Raw genomic sequence first — 7,793 nt, forward strand, 5'->3', positions numbered from 1 at the left:
AGAGGGAGGGGGAGAGGGAGGGGGAGAGGGAAGGGGAGAGGGAGGGGAGAGGGAGGGGGAGGGGCAAGGATCCTCTCTATTGGTTATAGTAGATAAAGAAGGAACCCCCTATATTACCTACTCTTCCCACCTGAACAAGACACCCTCAGGACGGATGTAGCTGATGACAGTAGTGATGTTAATGACATTGAAACATAACTTGGCTGTGTGTATAATCACCTTTTTTCCTTTTCACAGAAGAGCTTAAAAAGTCTAGTTCAGTCTTAGGATATAATCTGCACAGGATGGGTATTTGACCTATCATAGCAGCCAGTGTTGACTTAAAACCCCATACTTTGACAGTGTCCCCTCCCAGAAGTTTGCCCATCAGGAGCAAATCTATTCCCTCTTTCCCTGCCATATTGGAAGAACTGCTTCTCTTTTGGCTTAATTCCCCCTATAACCTATTCAAGAAACAAGAGGGCTGAATCACTACTAACTTGAATAATTTATCTTGCTTGTGATGATAAAATTTAATATTTAAGAATAGAAACATTTTCACAGCCTTGTCATACTAAACAGTACAAAATTTCTCTAACTGTGCATTGTAAACTACAACATTCTCCATATTTAAACGCAAATATTTTCAACGTTATTATTTCCAATGTCAAATAATGAGTGTTTCTTAGGAGATTCCCAAATAGAAAAAGTCAGACAATTCCATAGAAAAATGGATGAAACTCTTGAACAGGTATATCACAAATAAGAATATCTAAATGGCCAGTAAGGGGTATCTGGCTGGCTCAGTCAGTAGAGCATATGACTCTTGATCTCAAGGTCGTGAGTTCAAGACTGACACTGGGCATGGAATCTAATTTTAAAAATGACCAATAATCACATAATAAGTTGGATAGTTTCATTAGTCATCAGTGAAATGCAAATTAAACCACCACATGACATCACTACATACTCTTCAAAATGAAGGGGGGAAAAGGCCAAAAGTACTAGTTGTGGAAAGGGTTGGAAAAAAGCAAGAACTCCTGGACACTGCCTGGAATATTAATTGCTATAAACAATTTGGACAACAGTTTAACAGTATCTACTAAAATTGAATATATGCATGGCTCATGACTAGCAGCAGTTTCACTCCCAAGTATATACCCACAGAAATGCTTGCATATAAGACTCAAAAAACACATACAAGAATGTGCATCACAGCGCTATTTATAAGAGGTAAATCCCAGAAACCACATAAATGGCCATCTCTGCTAGAATATTAAAATCTTCCCCAATGCAATACTATACAACACTGAGAATGCATAAACTATAATTACACCAAACAATATCAATTAATGTCATAAAATAATGTAGATTAGAAGCCAAACACAAAAGAGTACCATTTATATAAAGGATTCCATTTATATAAAGTTTAAAAATTGGGCCACCTGGCTGGCTCAGTCTGTTAAGCATCCGACTTTTGATTTCAGCTCAGGTCATGATCTCATGGTTCATGAGATCAAGCCCCGCACCGGGCTCTGTGCTGACAGCGTGGAGCTGGCTTGGGATTCTCTCTCTCTCCCTCTCTCCCTCTGCCCCTCCCCCACTCTCTGTCTCTCTCAAAATAAATAAATAAACTTCTTTTAAAAAAGCAAAAAATAAAGTTCAAAAATAGGTGCCAAAGCTTATGCTATTAGAAGCTGGGCTAGAGATTATTATCCTTTGTGGAACAGGGACTAGTAGTGACTGAGATGTTGTAATATTCTTTTTCCATCTGAGTGCAGGTTACGTGGATGTGTTAAATTTACGAACTTCATTAAGATATTCATTTATGATTTGCAACTTTTCTGATTGCATCATATACTTCAAAAAAAGTTTTTAGGAAATGTTTAATAAGGAATAAATTAACGAAAAGAACAATCCTGAAGGCAAGGAATTTAACCAAGAGATTATCTTCATAGGAGAGACACTGAATGCCTCTAAAGGTAGAGAAACAAAGCAGACATAGAAACACAGAAGGACTAAAACCATCATTTTATTAGGATAGCACAATTGAAAAGGATCTGGGTCCCAGAGGAAGTCAGCAGGAGCCTCAGATACTCACAATTATCTTCTAACCCGTACATTTTTTTTTTTTTTTTTTTTTTAAATTCCACTCCTGAATTAGGCTTAGGCTGACACTGAAGTTCATGTAGGTTTTTTTTTAAGCTTCAGTGAGACTTAGCGAAAGTGACTCCACTTGGGGCCTGTTGTTTCTTTTTTTTTTTTTTTTTTTTTCAACGTTTTTTTAATTTATTTTTGGGACAGAGAGAGACAGAGCATGAACGGGGGAGGGTCAGAGAGAGAGGGAGACACAGAATCGGAAACAGGGTCCAGGCTCTGAGCCATCAGCCCAGAGCCTGACGCGGGGCTCGAACTCACGGACCGCGAGATCGTGACCTGGCTGAAGTCGGACGCTTAACCTACTGCGCCACCCAGGCGCCCCTAACCCGTACATTTAAAAGCTTTTTGTTAACGCAGCACAGACGTCTGACATCACAAAAAATGTGATAGTCTTCATTTCCTCCACATAATTTCCTGCAAACACCTTTTCCTCCCCAGCATGTAGAAAATGCTGTTCTTATATATGTATTCGGTCCACTTCTAACTGTCAACAGAAACAAGGGTTAATGCACAGTGTTCTGCAGGGTCATGATACCATGGATAAATCAAATTGAAGGCTGTACTTTATAACATTTTAATGGTAAATTGGATAAGATCAAAACATCCCAGTCATGTTATGGCTGAATGCCTGTTTTTCAGTGGCTCTCATTTTCCAGAGACCCTATTATAAGTCATTAGTTCCCATGGGCCCCCCTTACATGAATCACTAATCAATAATACGCAGGTACCAGGGCCCAGCAAATTCTGCTTGGGACTATTTGCCATGGAAAGAACATTAAGACCTCAGAGTAGTCCCAGGAATCCACAGAGGCCCTATACCAGAAGGCATGCAGGGTCTGGGATAGTAACAAGGTAGTTGGAGATTATCAGAGCCTCAGTTTGAAGAAGCAAAAGACCACTGACCTAGAATTACAGAAGCCCATGGTTCTAGCTCTACATCCCAATAACATTCTGTATGATTTTTAGCCAAGTACTCTACTACCAGTCTTGGCTTAGTCACAGAGTACATGAAAGCATCACATGGGATAATGAGTGTGAAAGGCTTTGAAATACCTGAAACACACATCTTATATCCATAAGGTTAGCATACTTTCTAACCTTAACACCTGGGTACCTCTGGAAGCTGAAAACATGGAGGGGGTGGTAGGAAGTCCACTTAAAAGAGTGCAGGTGGCTCTGAGTCACCCTCTGAACTATACACCTTTGTGTGCTAAGCCTTATCAGTCTCACCCAGCTGGTTCATGGAACCATCCCTTGGGCCTTTGCGATAGAAGAATAATCAATGTGGTATGACCAAAGGCCACTGGCAAGCAAACCTGCCTGTCAGGTGCCCGTTAGCCCTGAGGCACCCCTCTTGGGACAAGGGAGCCCAGCAGAAACACGGCTCGCACTGTCCAGAGGTCCTTCCATCCAGAACAGCAGCAGTAGTCTCAACACAATCACATCTGGGCCTGTCTTCTGAGTACTTCACACCTGACCTTTAACTGGCACCTTTCGAATATGAAGGTCTGGGGCAGCTTTCTGCAGACCCCAGCAAACTACAAGCAGTTTTTGAGAACCTCCACTTCAGAGACTTAAGTGGACCCTTCTTGGTATTATCAAGTTGCTAGTTTCTGTCCAGAGGACGTGAATTCTCTGAATGATGTTCCAGGGTATCCCATCATGCTGTAAGTTAAAACACTGGAACAACCAGCTCTATGTTCTGATTCTGCTCAGCATCGAGTTTGCCTTGGCTTCTAAATGTGTGAAAAACAGTCTGGGTAACTGACTTAGGAATACAAATTCTAAAAGTCCTAAAGGAACCCCCCCTACCCTCCCGTCCCCAAATCCTATCTGTCTTCTAAATACCAATGTGATGCCAATATCATCAGTCCGACTTTCCCCTCAAACATCACAGACTCCCCAGACCAAAATCCAGGACCATTTTCTTCACTGGAAAGAACCACCTCCTGTTATGTGTCCTCAGTATCTTCTCTCCACTTTCCGCAAAAGCCCAGAATGTCCATCTCTGTTCTCATCCCTTCCTGTTTCATCTTCCTTCCTCCAAGTCCTGCTTTCTTTTCACTCTTGTAGAACCTCATGCCCTCTCTCCCTTCACTGTTCATAGTCGCACAGGAAGGGGATTTCATTTTACCTGGTGGAACACAGGAGAGCAAGACAAGGACCACAAGGACCAAGAGTAAGCTCTTCATTGCTGAACCAATCAACAAAGGGACAACTGGAAGACAAAGGACAGTCACTCTATATGTAGTTCTCTAGACATGGGGAGCTGCATGGCTAGTGAACCTTTCAGGAACAAGAACATCTCCTTGCTCCACTGAGCAGTCCAATAAACTAAAGGGCTGACTTTGAACATGACATCTCACCATGAAAATCTACTTCCTTAGTGTCATTTGTATGCTGGCAACTGAATTCACACTGCATCAACAGCCCTATTCTATATTCTCTATATATGATAGAATATAAAGTGAGATATATATATATATATATATATATATACACATAGTGTATATAAAGTTATATATATATATATATATATATATATATAGACAGAGAGAGAGAGAGAGAGAGAGATAGTATATAAACTGGACTGCTGTTTTCAACTTCAAGAAATTTGTGATGTGATTGAGATTTTAGATCTGTGAAAGACTCCTAAAAGAATTGCAAAGCAAAAATCAATATATACAGGAAGAGTAAAAGACATGGGTTGGGAGCACCCCAAAAAGAAGCGATCAAGGGAGCATGAGGGTACTAAGGTACACTCTCCGGAGGATCACTTTCTAACCTGGAGCATTGGCTACAGCCACATCAGCATTCTCTCACTCCATCTGCCTGTTATCTCCTTTTATCCAACCAATCTGCTTGTCCTCTAACTTTACTCTTTCCACTGTGCCCGCCAGAATCTCAGTTCCTTCTACTTTGCATCTTCTTCCCCAGCACACCCTTCCGCCTCTGGGTCCCTGTGAACTGCTGGGTTCTCCTCGGAGGACACTACTCCCTAGTAGCCTTCGGTGATTAGAGGCTGTTCATCTGCTGAGGCCCCACATATCATAGGACAGGTAAGTAGCATTTCATAATCTCCTAACAGCCCCATGCTATTTCCAGAACAATAGCAGGCATGCCACTGATACCTCCTTCCCCTCACTCCACTTACAACGAATCTTACCAATTGTGCTCCAACATATAGCTCACACCCAACCATTTCACTCCATCTCCACTATCACCACACACTCCAAGGCGTCACCATGATTCATTAAACCAATTAAATCACTTCCTAACTGGTCTCCCATATTTTTTTTTTTACATATTTACTATTCATCCTTCCTGCAGTAACCAAAATAACCTTTATAAGGGTCATGAAATTGGGTCATGCATTTGCCCTGCATAAAACCTTTCCGGTAAGAATTAAGACTAGAATTACCACATGATCCAGCAAGTCCATTTCTGGGTATATATCCAATGGAAATGAAATCGTTACCCTCAAGAGACAGCTGCACTCCCATGTTCATTTATATATATATATATATATATATATATATATATATATATTCACAATAGCCTAAACAGAGGAACAAACTAAGTGTCCATCAAAAGACGAATGGATAAGAAAATGTGACATATACACACCTACAATGGAATAATATATATCACTAAAAAAAAAGAAAAGAGGGGCGCCTGGGTGGCTCAGTCGGTTGAGCGGCCGACTTCGGCTCGGGTCATGATCTCACGGTCGGTGAGTTCAAGCCCCGCGTCGGGCTCTGTGTTGATAGCTCGGAGCCTGGAGCCTGTTTCAGATTCTGTGTCTCCCTCTTGCTGACCCTCCCCTGTTCATGCTCTGTCTCTCTCTGTCTCAAAAATAAATAAAACATTAAAAAAAATTTTTTTAAAAGAAAAGAAAAAAGAAAATCCCACCATTTGTAACAACATGGATGGATTTTAAAGGTATTATGCTAAATGAAATAAGTCAAGCGAAAAGAGACAAATTCTGTATAATCTCACTTATATATGGAATCCTAAAAAAACAAACTCACAGAAAAAGAGATCAGATTTGTAGTTGCCAGAGGTACAGGGTGGGAGGTGGAGGAAAAGTGAGTATAGGTGGTCAAAGGTGCAAACTTCCAGTTATAAGGTAAGTAAATTCTGGACATGTAATGTACAACATGATAACTATAGCTTTAAGAAAAAGTTCTGTGTATTTGAAACTTGCTAAAAGAGTAGATCTTGAGGCACCTGGGTGGCTCAGTCAGTTAAGCGTCTGACTTCAGCTCAGGTCATGATCTCACAGTTTATGAGTTCGAGCCCCGCGTTGGGCTCTGTGCTGACAGCTCAGAGCCTGGAGCCTGTTTCAGATTCTGTGTCTCCCTCTGTCTCTGACCCTCCCCTGTTCATGCTCTGTCTCTCTCTGTCTCAAAAATAAATAAATGTTAAAAAAATAATAAATTTTTTTAAAAGTTTAAAAAAAGAGTACATCTTAGAAGTTCTCATCACAAGGAAAAAAATGTGTACCTATGTCAAGTGATAGATATTAACTAAATTTATTACACTAATCATTCTGAAGTACACTTGTATGTCAATATGCTGTACGTAAGGTACCTTAAACTTATAAAATGTTATATTCAATTCTATCTCAATAAAACTGGGGGAGAAATCTAAGCAGTCGGCAGAATAACCAAAGTTGTTCAGGAAGATCAGAGAATTTGATTCAGAGAATGTTAAAGACAATCTTACAGCTCAACCTTCCCAGTCCCTTTTCTGGGACTTCATCAAGATAAAAAGCTTCTGAGAACGCCTGAGTGGCTCAGTCGGTTGAGTGTCCGACTTCGGCTTGGGTCATGATCTCACGGTCCTTGAGTTCAAGCCCCATGTTGGGCTCTGTGCTGACAGCTCAGAGTCTGGAGCCTGTTTCAGATTCTGTGTCTCCTTCTCTTTCTGCTCCTCCCCCGCTTGCTCTCTCTCTCTCTCTCTCTCTCTCTTTCTCTGTCTCTCCCTCTCTCAAAAATAAGTAAACGTTTTTAAAAAAAGATTAAAAGCCTCTGCACAGTGAAGGAAGCAATCCACAAACTAATAGGCAGCTTACAGAATGGGAGAAGATATTTGCAAATGGCATAACTGATAAAGCGTGAGTATCCAAAATCTATAGGTTTATCAAACTCAACACCTAAAAGACAAATAATACAGTTAAGAAATGAACAGAAAACACTTTTCCAAAGATGACATCCAGATGGCTAACAGACACATGAAAAGATGTTCAGCATCACTCATCGTCAGGGAAATGCAAATCAAAACTATTCTGAGATACCACCTCACACCTGTCAGAAGGGCTAAAATTAACAACTCAGGCAACAACAGATGTTGTTGAAGATGTGGAGAAAGGGGAACGCTTTTGCACTGTTGGTAGGAATGCAAACTGGTGCCACTCTGGAAAACATTATGGACGTTCCTCAAAAAGTTAAAAATAGAACTAACCTATGACCCAGCAATTGCCCCACTGTGTATTCAGCCAAAGGGTACAAAACTTCAGATTCAAAGGTGTACATGCACCTTGATGTTTGTAGCATTATTATCAACAATAGCCAAACTGCGGAGAGAGCCCAAATGTCTACTGACTGATGAATGGATAAAGAGGTGGTATACACATATACAATGGAATATTA

The sequence above is a fragment of the Panthera uncia genome, chromosome B1 (genome assembly GCF_023721935.1).
Source record: "Panthera uncia isolate 11264 chromosome B1, Puncia_PCG_1.0, whole genome shotgun sequence".
NCBI classification, from domain to species: Eukaryota; Metazoa; Chordata; class Mammalia; order Carnivora; family Felidae; genus Panthera; species Panthera uncia.